The sequence below is a fragment of the Bubalus bubalis genome, chromosome 4 (genome assembly GCF_019923935.1).
Source record: "Bubalus bubalis isolate 160015118507 breed Murrah chromosome 4, NDDB_SH_1, whole genome shotgun sequence".
Classification (NCBI taxonomy): domain Eukaryota; kingdom Metazoa; phylum Chordata; class Mammalia; order Artiodactyla; family Bovidae; genus Bubalus; species Bubalus bubalis.
The window spans coordinates 5,452,159-5,467,531 of NC_059160.1; the positions used below are offsets into that span (position 1 = coordinate 5,452,159).

At 48.8% G+C, this 15,373-nt stretch overlaps 1 protein-coding gene across 3 annotated transcripts in view; it reads left to right on the forward strand.

The window, feature by feature from the left end:
• The window catches only part of EFCAB6 (EF-hand calcium binding domain 6), a 259,814-nt gene that overhangs the window by 1,846 nt on the left and 242,595 nt on the right, over positions 1 to 15,373 (forward strand). The window lies entirely within an intron of this gene.

Genomic DNA, 15,373 nt, shown 5'->3' on the forward strand with positions numbered 1-15,373 from the left:
AGAAAGTGTGATGAGGCAAGAAGCTAAAGTCACTTTCTTCCTTTAAATATCACAAGAGAGCTGACCTTTTTGTAAAATGTATTTATCTAAAATTACCCCCAGACCTGGCTTCCCCTGTAGCTCAGCTGGTAAAGAATCCGCCTGTAATGCAGCAGGCCTGGGTTTGATCCCTGGGTTGGGAAGGTCTCCTGGAGAAGGGAAAGGCTCCCCACTCCAGTATTCTGGCCTTGAAAATTCCATGGACCGTATAGTCTTTGGGGTTGCAAAGAGCTGGACGTGACTGAGCGACTTTCACTCCAGATCTAGGTTTGTACAGTGAGACAGATTGGATCCTTGTACTAGTTAAATATTGATTCACTTTCCACACAGTGCTGTCTAGGACATCGATGCCATTCAGAAGAGGAGATGTAAAGGGAAGGAGTGTTGGGGGAAACTCTGTGAATGGAGATAACATATGAACATGATACACTTCCAGTACAAAAGAGCTTCGTTTTCTACTTTTTTCTCTTGGTTTCAATCTTTTACTGCTATTTTGTTTAATTTGTTTCAGGCTCCACTGTTATCTTTTCACCTGTTTTTCTGCAGTTTAACTATTTCTATTACCATTGCTCCTCCTGGCTAATACTGAGCACTCACTGTGTTCCAGGCACAGTTTGAAACCTCTTATTACCTTTTTTAAATTGAGTGCTTCTTGCCTATGAAACAGTACACTTATTATCCCATTTTACAGATGAGGTAGCAAGGATGTAGAGAAGCTAAGGGGCTGCAAAACAGATAGGTGGTGGCATGTGACCTCTGCTCCAGGACTGCCTGGTGACAGAGCCTGCTTTCTCAGCCAGTCCTCTCACACTCTCAGAGATGTGTGTGCCCTGCACGTCCTACTGGGCTTTGAGGGGACTTGTAACAATACATACAATATGGTAAATAGGAAAGTAACTTCAAGAAGAGAATAGTCAGATAATTCGTAATGATTAATATAGTTGGGCTGCAAATTTGGCTGTGAGCTTCTTTTTTTGTTTGTTTTTAATCAAATAAAAGATTCTTTAAATTTTTTATAGTGGTTTATAATCTTTTAAAATTTCACACACATGATTTCACGTAATCCCATAACAACCCCCTTTTCCTCCTCACCTCCATCTTGCCCGTCTCCCCTTCCCTCTCCCCACTGGTAACCACTGGTTTCTTCTCTGTATTTGTGAGTCTTCCTCTCTTTTGTTTTATTAGCTATGAACTTCTTAAGCTCAGGAAAAAGAAAATTAAAAACAAAACAACCAAAAAAAGAAAGAAGTTGAATTCCTTTTGTCCAGGCAAATAAGGCATTTTAATTCCTCTGGAAAAAAGAAAGTGTTTCTAATGCCTCCATCGAAAGGACATTTCTCCTGGGGTTCATCGGCAAGTCCCAGATGATCCGTTTAACACAGAGTGCCCAGGGTGTAGGCTCAGTGTCCTAGCTATTAAGGGAAAGAAATGTAGACTGTTGCATTTGTATAGAATTATTGAGTAGTACAAGGCACAAATCAGAGTCAAAATTCACAAAATACATAACAAAATAAGATTAAACAATAGCCAGCAGCATAGAAATTTTCAGGAACACCGTCTGAATTTTGTTTTTCGGTGAAAGGTGTTATCTGGTCCCCGGGGTTGGTTCCAGCCATTTGTTTGCTTAGCAGTTACCTGTTGAACACCTGCCACGCGCCAGGCCCCGGTCTAGGCAGTGAGGACACCGCAGAGATGGCCTGCCACCCTCCTTTGCCTGGGGTCTCCACCCTCTCATCTTCTCCTGCTGGACCGTTTCTGGACTGACTTTGGTTTGCCATCCTTTTTTGCCCTTTCTGTAAAAGCCAAGACCATACTCAGCACCTTGCACCATAATGGTCTCCCTGCCTTCCACCTGGGCTCTGATTTTTCTTTCTCTGCCTTCCCAGGACCTAGAGTCTGTGACAGCCATCAAGGAGTGAGCACAGCCCACGTGCGTCAGTCTCTTTAGATACATTGTCTGGGTCCCGCGGCAGCCTTGTTTGTTTGTTTGGTTGTTTTGGGCCATGCCCCGTGTCATGTGGGATCTTAGTTCTCCAACAAGGGATCGAACCCACACGCCGGCCTTGGAAGGCCAAGTCTTAACCACTGGACCACCAGGGAATGCTAGCGTCAGCCTGTAGAGGGTTGCACTGGCCACCGTGGGCCACTTGCCCCTTGGGGCCAGGTGGAAGCCATGTGTCCTCCCTCTGGAAAAATCACCTCTCGCGCCCTTTGGAATTTAATCTCAGAGAGTTTGAAGGTCCGGAAGTGCACACACGTGAACCTTGTCCCTAGATCCCAGATTAAGAGTGTGCGTGCATGCTGTCGCTCAGTCCTGTCCGACTCTTTGCGGCCCCATGGGCTGCAGCCCGCCAGGCTCCTCTGTCCATGGGGAATCTCCAGGCAAGAACACTGGAGTGGGTTGCCATTTCCTTCTCCAGGGGATCTTCCCAACCCAGGGATTGAACTTGTGTCTTGATTAGCAGGTGGATTCTTTACCACTGAGCCACCTGGTAAGAACACTTGCTTTAAAGAGAGATATTATCTCTGTTTTGCAAATGAGAAAACTGGGTGACGAGAAGGTTAATTACCTCGCAAGTTTGCATGGTCGGTAATGGAGCCGATGTTGACTCCACGTCTTCTTAACTCTAAACCCTTGATGCTCAGTAAATGCGGGAGTGAGTGTGTAGAAGGTCCAAAAGGGAGCTTTAAAGTGAATATGCTCCTACTATGACAGAACATCATTTGATATCAGAATAGATGGGGAGAAGATTTTTCTCAAGTGTTTGGATTTAGCTGCCAAAATCTTTTGTGCTGCTTGCAACTTTTTCCCAGTTTTGTCAAGTGATAATTTCCCCCCCATGATTTCAGTTCCAACAGTTTTTGCTTCTGATGCCATTTCTGTTGGGCTGTGCACATTTCTTACTCTCATGTTGAATTATGTCTTCTCTGGATGCCAAGGCAGATGGATGGCACTTTTGTTATGATTTTGATATAAATAGCATCTGTTAAAAACTGGACACCCGTGCTCATCTGACAAATAAACAAATACATCAGTAGGATAGCCTTCTAATCGTGTTTTTTGCCGGTGGTTAATAAGTGTATCTGATGGTCTGTGACTTGGTGCTTGTTTGGGGGGCACTGGTTTTATTTTCCTTGCTAATTTCAACCTTACTCTACGTTTTGATAGACTCGTACTCATGAATGGCTTAGAATTCTCTTTATTTAGAAAACCTAAACTGAGGTTGACGTCAGGCCGGGGGTGACCTAAAGAACTCATCACAGGGCCTTGCTCATGCTAAGAACACTGTTTAGGTTTCAAGGTTGAGGGTGAAATGAGTCCAGGCTCCTTACCCTGGCAGTGTTCGCTGTTAATAGCCGTGGTCCATCCAGAACAGAGATGAACAGAGCGCCCCTGTGTGCTAGGCATGGTGGTAGGTGCTGCGTAAAGATGGTGAGCGCACTTGACTGCCTCCACGGGCGGGGCTCCCTGGCGAGGAGGGGCCACAGATAAACAGCCAAGAGAAAAGCCTGGAAGCGGAGAATGAAAGTGAAGGTAGATGTGGGGCTAGAGGAAATGGCACCCCACTCCAGTACTCTTGCCTGGAAAATCTCATGGACAGAGGAGCCTGGCAGGCTGCAGTCCATGGGGTTGCACAGAGTCAGACACAACTAAGCGACTGGGCGCTCTCTCACACACACACACACACACACACACACACACACACACACACACAGCTGGTTAACCATGTTGAATTGGGACTTCCCTGGTAGCTGAGTGGTTAAGACTCTGTGCTTCCACCACAGGAGGCATGGGTTTGATCCCTGGTTGGGGAACTAAGATCCTGCATGCCATTCATTGTGGCCAAAAATAAAATTAAAAACAGACAAAAATTAAAAACAGACAAAAACCAATGTTGTGTTAGTTTCAGGTGTACAGCAAAGTGATCCGATTATACACCTACCATCTTTCTTCAGATCCTTCTTCATTATAGGTTTTTTTTTTTTTTTTAAATTTTATTTGGCTGTACTGAGTCTTAGTTGCGGCATGTGGGATCTTCAGTTGTGGTGTATGAACTTAGCTGTCACGTGTGGGATCTGGTTGCCCTGCCTTGCATTGGGAGCATAGAGCCTCATACACTAGACCACCAGGGAAGTCCCTCATGTACCGGCCACACAGACCGTGAGTGTAGGCCATTCCCCCTGGGCCTTGCTGTTGACCTGCTTTTTATGTAGCAGAGTGTATCTGTTAACCCCTAAATCCTAATTTATCCCTCCCCCTTTCCCATCTAGTTACCATACGTTTATTTTCTGTGTCTGTGAGCTCTATTTCTGTTTTGTAAATAAGTTCATTTCTATACTTTTTTTAAAGGTTACATGTATAAAAGGTATCATACGATACTCATTTTTCTGACTTTCTTCACTTAGTATGACAGTCTTTACGTCCATCCATGTTGCTGCAAATGGCATTATTTCATTCCTTTTTATGGCTGAGTAAAATGGGATATTATATATTTATATATGTCTCACAACTTCTTTATCCATTCATCTGTGAATGGACACTTAGGTTGTGCTGCTAAGACATGTGTCTTTTTGAATTAGGGTTTTCTTCTTTTCTGGATTATATAAGGCATGATTAGTTTTAAGGAGGATAGGAAGGCCTCATGAAAGGGGGGACTCCACCCTCAGTCTTGAAAGATGAAGTGAGGACCTGCATGGTATATTCATTTGGATTTTGTGTGAAATCCGGCGGGCATGAAGCTGTGGTGTCTGGAAGTTTCTTGTGGCCAGGTTATTAACAATGTGAATGACCTTATACAAACCACAATTAGGAGTCTGACTTCAGTTTGTATACCTGGAGTAGTCATACAAATGCATGTTGTGGGTTTTTTTTTTTTTAATTTAAAAAATGTAGATTCACAGGAAAGTTGCAGAATTAGTACAGAGAGTTCCCATGTGCCCCCAGCTTCCCCCATGGTACCATCTTACAGAATAACCACAATACACTTAGCAAAACCAGGCTGCTGTCTCTGCTGCAGTCCTAGTAACAAATAGAGACTTTATTCAGATTTCACCTGTCTTGACAGGACTCAGTCTTTTTTCTCTTGGTGCATAGTTATGTGAAATTTTAGCACATGGGTAATTTTGCCTTGCATGTTTTTTAAGCCAGGGAGTAACGTAAGTGTGTGTGTGTGCTTTAGCAAGAGAGATCCTGGCCACAGAGGAGGATGGATTAGAAGGGAGCTGGAGACCTGATGCGATCTAAGGGGCTGTTTCTGGAATCTACATGAATGAGGATGAACTCAGGTAGTGAAGGGAGGGGTGGAGAGGGCGAGGGGACCAACGTCACAGGTGTCCTCCAGGTACCCCAGACAGTCCCTGCTGCCGCTTGCTGCTGCTGCTAAGTCACTTCAGTCGTGTCCGACTCTGTGCGACCCCATAGACGGCAGCCCACCAGGCTCCCCCGTCCCTGGGATTCTCCAGGCAAGAACACTGGAGTAGGTTGCCATTTCCTTCTCCAATGCATGAAAGTGAAAAGTGAAAGTGAAGTCGCTCAGTCGTGTCTGACTCTTCGCGACCCCATAGACTGCAGCCCACCAGGCTCCTCCATCCATGGGATTTTCCAGGCAAGAGTACTGGAGTGGGGTGCCATCGCCTTCTCCATGCTGCCATTTAGAAAGGGCCAGATCCCAGTCATGGAGAAAGCAGCAGACCTCAGCTGTCTTACGGACCATGGTCAGTTTTCTAAGGGCAGTAGGAAGCAGTTGGAGTTCTTAAAGCAAGGAAGTAACAAGAGATCAGCATTTTAAAATGTGGCGGTAGTCTGTGTGTGTGTGTGTGTGTGATTTGTGTATGTGATGTGTGTATATGGTTTTGGTGTATGTGTGCTTGTGTGTGTGGTGTGTGTATGTATAGTGTGTGTGAGTTTGAGTTATGGGAAGAGAAGTGGTGCTCATGGTGCTGGCATAAAATATCTCTATGTGAGAAACCCAAAATATAGTGTGAAATTCATGTACAGGACCTGCCTGTGGCGGTGGGCACAGTTCTCCAGTAACCTGCAAAACTGCTGGGTTGCTCTGCAGACCTGAAGGCTCTGTTCCCATGGTTTGGTGAGCTAAACAAGAAAATCCGCCTAACTCCGCCGCTTTCTTAATTTCCAGAATTCACCAATTCAGAAATAGTTTTTCTTGAAGGAAATGAAACAAAATAGCACCCAAACAAACACCTTCACCATCCCCAGTACCGCACGGAGCAGTCCCAAGGCCAGTGAGCCGCCGCTCTTCCTGAAGCTCTGTGTCAGCTGATGGCTCGGAGGAGCGCGGTGGGTTCCCTCAACGGTGCCAGGCTCAGAAAGTTGGTGGTGATAACCGGGATCACTTCTGTCTGCTTTGTTTCCATTGTTCACCCAGCAGGCGTGTGCCAAATGCTGCTTCTTGGAATTGTCTAAGAAACTTACATATCATATCAGCAAGCATCGGCCTGTACGTTTTAAAGTCGGGGTCCTTTGTTGGGTGCTCCACGTGACCCCAGCTGTCAGACAGCTACGGTGAACTCGGCAAATGCCTCCCCGCAGGCTGGCAGAGCCCTCTGGATGGCGCAGGTCCCCGTGTCCTACTGCAGGTGGCAGCAGCTGCCCGACTTCCCGGTGCCAAGCTCAAGCTGGGAATCCATCGCGTGTCCCCTTTGCCAGCATCCGAGGACTTGCTGGGCCGGCTGCGATAAAAACAGGATGCGTTCAACACTCCTGGTCGGCTCACAGGAGCGGGGAGGGCCCAGTGGTTTCCAGCAATTACATCTTAAAAGCCTGCCAGGGAGACCGTGTTTGAGCTGGGAACAACCGTTTGACAGCCGACGTGCGGTCAGTTCCTCCGACGCAACTTGTGTTTCTGTCGTCTGTTGCCGTATCTGTCAGCACGTTAGGTGTGGTGAGAGCCTGGAAGTGTTCGTTAGAAGAGTGAGTTTCTGAGGCACTTTCGGAGATTAGGTGTTTGTGTCCATGGTAGAGAAGGCGTATTACAAACAATTGCAATAAGCTTTTTCTTTTTCTTTAAGGCTCTGTGTTCTGGGCCAGCAAGGCATTCATGCTGATATAAATGATCCCGAGCCCACAACACTCAATTCAGTTAAACTCAGGAAGCATGATTTTTGGACCGCTGCCTTCAGGTGTGGTTCCTGCTCTCGTGGCGCTGCTGGTTCTTACAGGGAACAGACATCAAACAATCCTGAGGTCATGGGTGTGAATTAGGAAAACCTTTCACTCAGGCCACTGGTTCTCAGTACAGGGGATGGGAATGGGAAATCCCAGATGATGCCAAGACTTGTACCTTGGCTGACGGGAAAGAGTGAGGATCTGGAACAAAAGCCAGGAGTGGCAGGGTGAGAGAGAGAGAGAGAGTGTGTGTGTGTGTGTGTGTGTGTGTGTGCGTGCGTGCATGTGTGCATTTTGGGAGGAGAATGCTATTTGGATGACTGGGCTGTGAAAATCCTCCCTTCGTTAATTTGACAAACACTTTTGGAGCTGCAGAGGTGTGCTGGGTACACTGGGGCAGAGGGTACCGTAGCACCGAACCACTCTTTTATTTCATGCAGTCTATAATGAAGTGTATAATTTCCCAAATGCAAGCATAATTACCTACTGAGATGCGTGCAGCTCAGGGGAAGGACAGACTGTGATGAGAGACTCTACCAGGAGGAGGTGGACGAGGCGAGCCGGGAGACGTCTCCAAGGAGGGGGTGGGCACGCTGGGATCTGGAGGAGAGAGGAGTTAGCCGGGTGAGGAGTAGGACGGGGGATCTGGGCAGAGGGCCCCGTGGGGCCGAGGGAAGCAGGCGGGGAGGGTGACAAAGGCCGGAGTTGGGTCCTGTGCTGCCGGGTAGGCCCTGGCAGGCACGCTGTGTCGTGTATCTAATGTACGTTTATTGTCGTTCAGTTCACTATGCTGTGTCCGGCTCCCCGACACCCCATGGACTGAGGCACGCCTGTCTGTGGCTTCCCTGTCCTTCATTGTCTCCTGGAATTTGCTCAAACTCATGTCTGTTAATTTGATGCATGTTTATTAGAGAACGTTTAAAGACTGATGTTAGCAACATCCCAACATAGCTATTTTGTCTACAAAATAGACCCTGTCCACCCTTGGAAATAACATTTTTATACCATGTGTATATGTATACCTTTTCCTCTTAACCTTGTCCTAAACATGTTTTTCCATTTCCACGTGTTCTATATTATTTATAATAGTGGTAAATAATCACCTGCTCAGACTGGACGAGTCTTGTGTTATATATATTTTTGAAATATTTATTTGTGATTTATTTGGCTGTGTTGGGTCTCAGTTGTGGCCCACGGGACCATCATGTCATACGGTGGGGAGGGGCGTCTTCCGTGGCGGCTGAGGCTTCGCTGCCCCGAGGCATTGTGGGATCTTAGTTCCCCGACCAGGGATCGAACCCACGTCCCCTACATTGCAAGGCGGATTCTCAACCGCTGGACCGGCAGGAGAGTCCCTTGTGTTTTATTTTGAGTTAACTTCTGAGCTGATGCGGGTGGGTCTCGTGGCATATATGGGCAGACGTGAAATTTACACTGCAAAAGAATGTATTTGTGAAAATGAGGTTTGGGAGGAAGGTGAAAGCCCATGTTGGGGTCTGAGGAGACCTTGGTGTAGCGGAGGGTGGGGACCCTGGATGGAGGAAGGCTGAGATGCTCAGACTGTCTGGGTGCTGGCTGGGAAGGAGGTCAGTTTATAAACGGAATTTTCCACTAAATTGAATTCAGATGACTGGCTAAATTGTTTTTTACGATACCCTATCATTTGAAATATATTTGTAAATCAACTTGCATTCTTATAATTCCTATGTTTAGAGCAGTGAGGGGTTGCCAGCCAATTCTAAGATCTTAAGGGAGTATGGGACCAGATGAGGGAGGCAGACTGGGCTTCACATGTTAGTGCCATGAACCCAGGAATCCTCATATTTGACTAGTTGTTTATGTAGATGTTTATTCGCCAAGTTGTGTCTGATTCTTTTGCGATCCCATGGACCATAGCCCACCAGGCTCCTCTGTCCATGGGATTTTCCAGGCAAGAATACAGGAGTGGGTTGCCATTGCCTTCTCCATTATGTAGATGACTCACTTAATTTTCTGCATGTTCTTTTGAGTAGGTTGCAGAATTGTTAGACTGCTTTGCAAATGCAAGGTATCCTTTCTTGACAATTGATAGGTTTTCTTATCGCTCTATTAATATGTACAGACTTCATGGTTCTTATCTCCGTGTTTGTGTGAGCTTGCCCGCAGGCCACGCACAGGCACCTGGGCCAGTGCACACCCCTGGTACAGTTGGGCAAAAAGCTCGGTGACTCTGGGTCTTGGCCTCATGAGTAAATCTGGCTTTTCCTGCCTTTCATTTCTCTGCCTCTAAACATGTGGATGAAAAATGAAATGAAATGTTAGTTGCTCAGTTGTGTCCAACTCTTGTGACCCCATGGACTGTAGCCTGCCAGGCTCCTCTGTTCATGGAATTTTCCAGGCAAGAATACTGGAGTGGGTTGCCATTCCCTTCTCCCGAGGATCTTCCCGACCCAGGGATTGAATCTGGGTCTCTGCCTTGCAGGCAGATGCTTTATCATCTGAGCCACCAGGGAAGCTAAAAATGTGCATAGTGGTATCTAACTCACAAGGTTGATGATTAACCAGTGGCCAGAAAAATGGGTTCTTGTGAGGTGACGGTGGTTGAATCCCCTAAATACAGCATGTGCTGGTCTTTTAATTCCATTTTGATGTCAAACTGGGAACTTTCCTCATGAGCTTCCTTAAAAACTATAGACTTGTCCTTGTAAATCAGCTTCAGAGTCTTGTGAAGCAGTGGTCCCAGCTTGTTATTAAAATACAGACGGCTGGGCCCCCCAGCTCAGGAGATTCAGGTTGGTCGGTCTGGGTGGAGCCTGGGAATTTGCATTTCTGATAAGGCCCCAGGTGATGTTGGTATGGCTGGTTCAGGGACCACATTTGAAGAACCACTGAAAGCTGTATGTCTGCTTCAGTAACCTTTTAAAACTAATTTTTTTTTTTGATGGAAAAGAAATGCACAGAGAAAATAATAGTATTAGTAACAACAGAAAACCATGTTCTGTCTGCTTGAGGAATCTGGAAATGGAATAATAGCTCCAGTCCTGTTGAGATGGACCCCGAGGACGTCTCTTGGGCAAAGTCTTGAAGTCAGCCCCTGCGCCGGGAGATGCAGGTCAGGGAGACAGGCATCACCGTGACTCTAGGTGCGCCGTCCGGGTAGCCGGACATGCTGCGGGGGTACCTCGTTCCTGCTCTTTGAAAATACGTGCCATTTTCTTCAAATCCTGAGTTAGGTCTCGTGCTCCTGGGGGGCCGGGTGGGTCATACTCTTCTCGCTGGCCCTCCACTCTCACCTGCAGCACTGGCTGGAGGATGAATGGTCGAGAGCAGAGTTGGTTGGCAAGTGCTCCCACCAAGGATGTTTAGGTGGGACACCCAGTCAGGAGGCTCCGTGTTCAGAGCTGTCCGGATTTGGCTGTCTGAAATATTCATGTCATAATTGAAGTCTCACTAGCTTTCACAGTCCCGCAGTTGGTAGAAATGAGGATTGGAGAAGACCCAACAGGTCATCCAGACCATTCTCCCGCTGGAAGAGGCTTATTCCCTGCAGTGCACTCAGCAGCATTAGGAGGAATTACTTTTCATATGATTACTTTTTTTTTTTTTCTCATTCTGTCTTCAACTAAGTGTTTCTTGAATTGAATCACTTTGCATTCAAGTAATAAAATGCACAACAGGCAGTCCATTTCTGGGTGATTATCTCACTCCTCAGGTGGCGTAATAAGGCAGGAGGCCAGAGCCCTGGCATGCCTTATTGTTATTAGGAAGGGAATTTATGGACAAAATAAAGAAAGTGGCTGTTTGCATCAGCGATAACCACAATGAGGAGCGCGGTCACGGCCAATCCCCCCACCCCCGTGCTCGGAGCGCAGGGCAGGCGGGAGCTCGGTACCCTAACCGTGCAGGTGGCGGTCGGGGGCGGGCAGAGGCGCAGCACCACTGCCTTCAAGGGGCTTGTTGTTTATTTTGCAAAAAAGCAGCAGGAAAGCCTTGGCTGTTGACTTGTACCTGGGAGGGGCCTGTCTTGGGCACCAGCTTCGGGCTTCGCTTTGTGTGCCTGGGCCAGTCGCTTCCCGCTCTGCGCTCCCGAGTCCTCACCTATGAAATGGGAAGAGCCGTAGGTAGTTGGGCTGGGAAGGGTTAAATGATGAGTTGTTTTTTTTTTTTCATAAATCTTAAGCGCATTTCCCGGCTCAAAGGAATCCCTATTAAATGCTAATAGGATTAGAATAATTTTTTTTCCCCCTTAAAATTCTTCATAAGCTGGAGCTTCTGTGTCTCTTCTTCAGCCTGTGCTTGCACCAAGGATGTTTAGGTGGGACTCCCAGGCAGGCTCCGCGCTCACAGCGGTCCGGGTTTGGCTCTCACGTGCCTCATCGTTCCTGCACCCTCGGTGTTCCTTCCCGAGCACGCTGTGGCGTGTCCTCACTTCCCTCACACATGCCCTCCTCTTGCCGCTTCACACGTGCTGTCCAAAGAGGAAAGAAAGAAAGTGAAGTCGCTCAGTCGTGTTTGCCTCTTTGTGACCCCCATGGACTGTAGCCTACCACGCTCCTCTGTCCATGGGATTCTCCAGGCAAGAGTACTGGAATGGGTTGCCATTTCCTTCTCCAGGAGATCTTCCCGACTCAGGGATCGAACCCTGGTCTCCCACATCATGGGCTGATGCTTTACCATCTGAGCTACCAGGGAAGTCCGCTGTCCAAAACGCGGACCCAGATGAAACCCAGCTCGGTGGCCTCCCCGTCCAGCAGCTAATTGTGGCTAATTGTGCCGCCTCCGCCTGCCCTGGCCCTCAGGTTCCTGTCCACGGGCCTCGGGTGGGCTCTCTCAGCCCTTTGCCAGTCATGCGTGCTGCTTCTCCTGCCCTCCTACTCGCCTTCCCATCCAGCTGGCTGTCCCTTCCCCCTCAGTCCTGAGACACCTGTCCCCGTCCTCATGTGTTGCTGCTGACCCAACTTCCCTTTCCCCGAGAAGAGAGAGCCGGCAGGAGGGGACTGCTGCGTGCCTTCTGCTCTGTGTCTGCTCACACGCTCTGCTGTCTTGGTTGTCATGAGCCATCCCTGTGCCTAGAAGAGGCTCCGGCACCCAAGGAGATCCTGTCTCCACTGGCAAACCCACTGGAACCATCCATTCCCTCCCTTCTCTCCCGCTTCATCCCTCTTGGCCCCCAAGGCTGGTCACGACCACGAGTATTCAGACCTGCTGCCAGTTCTCCTGTGATAAAGACGGCTCTCTGTGGCTGCCCATCTCTCCTCTGCTGCCCCCCACCCCACTGCTGCTTTATAGCCGAGTTCTTGGAAACAGGTGCCCCTGTCTGCTGTTACCAATTCTTCTCTGAGTTCATCTGAACTCCAGCAAGCTTCCTGCCAACCACCCGGTTCCACCAGTGTGGCTACTGTTCAGGCCATCGGTGGCTCCTGCCTGGCTTCGTCCCGGGGCAGTTCTTGGTCCTCATCTTGCGTGATTAACCCTGTAACCTTTGACACACAGCATCACCCCCTCCTCCTTGACACACTTTCTTCACTCGGTTCCCTGGACGCTCCGGTCCCCCGGTTTTTCTCTTCTCCCGCTGGTTGCTCTTCCTCAGTCTCCTTTGCCGGTTCCTCATGTCCCTGAGCTCTGAAAGTCAGTGTACCCCAAGGCTTGGCCCCGGCAGCTCTTCTTTCTTACACCCCCTTTCCTGGTAGGCTGGTCCGATAGCATGCCTTTACGTGCATTGAGTGCTGATGATCCCCAAACTTCTATCTTTATCAAACCTCGTGCATCCAGCCGCCTATTCAGTATCTCCACCGGGCTATCTAGTAAGCATCTCAGATGTAACATGTCCAGAGGAATTCCTGATCTTCCCTTCCAGACACAGTCTACCTGCTATCTTTCCCATTTCAGTTCACAGCCACTCGATCCAGCCTTTCTTTTGCACAGCAGATCAGATCTGTAAGGGAGTACACTGGCTCTTTAGAATGTGCCTGGAGTCTGATCATTCCTCAGCACTTTCCCCAGAAGGACCCCACTCCCCACCACAGCTCCTCTTGCATGGACGATGGCAGGAGACTTGAAACCAGTCTTCCTGTTTCCTCTCTTGAGCCTCTGTCGATACATTCTTGACATGCAACCAGAGGGATCCTCCAAGTACAGAGGCCAGAGCGTAATCCTGTGCCTAACCCTCCAGCCGCTCAGCGTCTTCACAGCCTAGCGCTCACGGGGCCCAGTGCTTTCCGTCCGTCTGCCGCCTGCTGCCTCTTTGCCCTCCTGGCGGCTCTGCTCCCTTCTGCTCCCTTCAGACCTTTGCTCAGTGTCTCCTGTTCTCCTCCTCTACTCTGTTTATCCCCACAGCATTTACGCATGTGTACAGTGCTGGTGCTAAGTCGCTTCAATCGTGTCCCGACTCTTTCCAGTCCCGTGGACCACAGCCCCCCAGGCTCCTCAGTCCATGGAACTCTCCAGGCAAGGAGACTGGAGCGGATCCCCTTCTCCAGGGGATCTTCCTGACCCAGGGATCCAACCTGCCTTTCTTGAATCTCTGGCATTGGCAGGTGGGTTCTTTACCACGAGTGCCACCTGGGAAGCCCACTCGTGTTTAATTTACTTATTTTATTTGCTGTATGTCTTCCATTACTAGAATCTAAGGTCCCCGAGGGCCGTGATTTTGCCAGTTTTGTTCATTGACCAACCCCCCACCCCGCCGCAAGGCTTCAATCTGCTGCTGCTGCTGCTAAGTCGCTTCAGTCGTGTCTGACTCTGAAGGCTCCAGTCTAGAAGGAGCTTAACAAGCACCTTTTGACTGAGCATGTACAGAGCCACGTTCTTCTGGAAATTTACCAGTGCTGTGATTCTAGGTTTCAATGCAGTCAAGTGTGTCTGGCTGAAGAAGGAGATATGTGGGAGAGCGGCGGAAGCTCTCAGCCTCACCCAGCATTAGCCCTGGGGCGGTCCTGGCCTGCAAGGACCTGCCGACAGTCGGCGGCAAATAGGACAGGTGCAGACTGACGCCGTGCTGGGCAGTCAGGGCTGCCCGAAGAGAGGGAAGCTGAGCACCGGCCAATGTGGATTTCCTGTACATGAGGAAGTTCCAATCCATTTCTTCAACCCTGTAAACTTGAGGTTCTTCAGATTAAGTGCTTTAGAGGTGCTGCCTAGCCTGATTCTGTGTACTCAAATAGGGCCGTGCACACCCACCTTGGTTTGACTATTATTAATTATGCACATTTGTTGCAGTGTGAAGCCCAGTAGGGAAAACTGTTTTCTTTTTTGGCTGTGCTGGATCTTCATTGCTGCGCGAGATTTTCTCTAGTTGGGGTGCACAGGCTTCTCTTCGCGGTGGCTTCTCTTGTTGCTGAGTGAGCCCCGGCTCTAGGGCGAGAGGACTTCAAGAGTTGCAGCCCACGGGCTCAGGAGTTGCGGCTCCCAGGCTCTGGGCACAGGCTCAGTAGTTGTGGCACACAGGCTTAGTTGCTCTGCAGTATGTAGGATCTTCCTGGACCAGGGATCAAACTTGCTTCTCCTGCATTGGCAGGTGGATTCTTTACCACTGAGCCACCAGAGAAGCTCCAGCTCCCAGATCAGGGATCAAAGCCATGTCTCCTGCATTGGCAGGCAGATTCTTTACCACTGAGCCACCAGGGAAGCCTGAGAAAACTTTTTTTTTTTCCCAGCTGAAAAGGATGGCCAAGTTAGGAGCGTCAGACAGGCGATGGCTATAAAACTTCCTTGTAGCTTGAACTTAGGCCTCTTGGTTCACTTGAGGCAAGGGAGAGTGTTGTCTCCTACTCTTATACCTAAAGTGGTCAGAAAGGAGTGAATCAAAAATTTGCCCTGATTTCTGAAATGCCAATAAGCCAGAGACTGGCAGTCTCTGAGTTGCACATTCCTAAATGCATGTAATAGCATGGTGACCACTGAGGGCTAGTGCCTTCTGCTGGCGGGTGTAGGGAGCACAGCCAGTTTTGCCCTAACTGTGGGGCATGAGCCTGGGTGGGCGCTTCCCCACAGCGCCCCAGATAAACAGGACATCCCCGATGCCAAAGGTGCCCAGGCCAGCAGCTGCTCTCTTTGCCTCTGCCTCCTCCCCTCCCTCTCCTCCTTCCCCTCCTTTTTCTGTCCTATTCTGATATAATTCATATACCATAAAATGAATCCTTTTAAAGCGTACAGTTCTGTGGCTTTTAGTGTATTCACTGAGGGTGTGACCATCACCACTAACCTTTGTCACCTCCAAAGAAACGC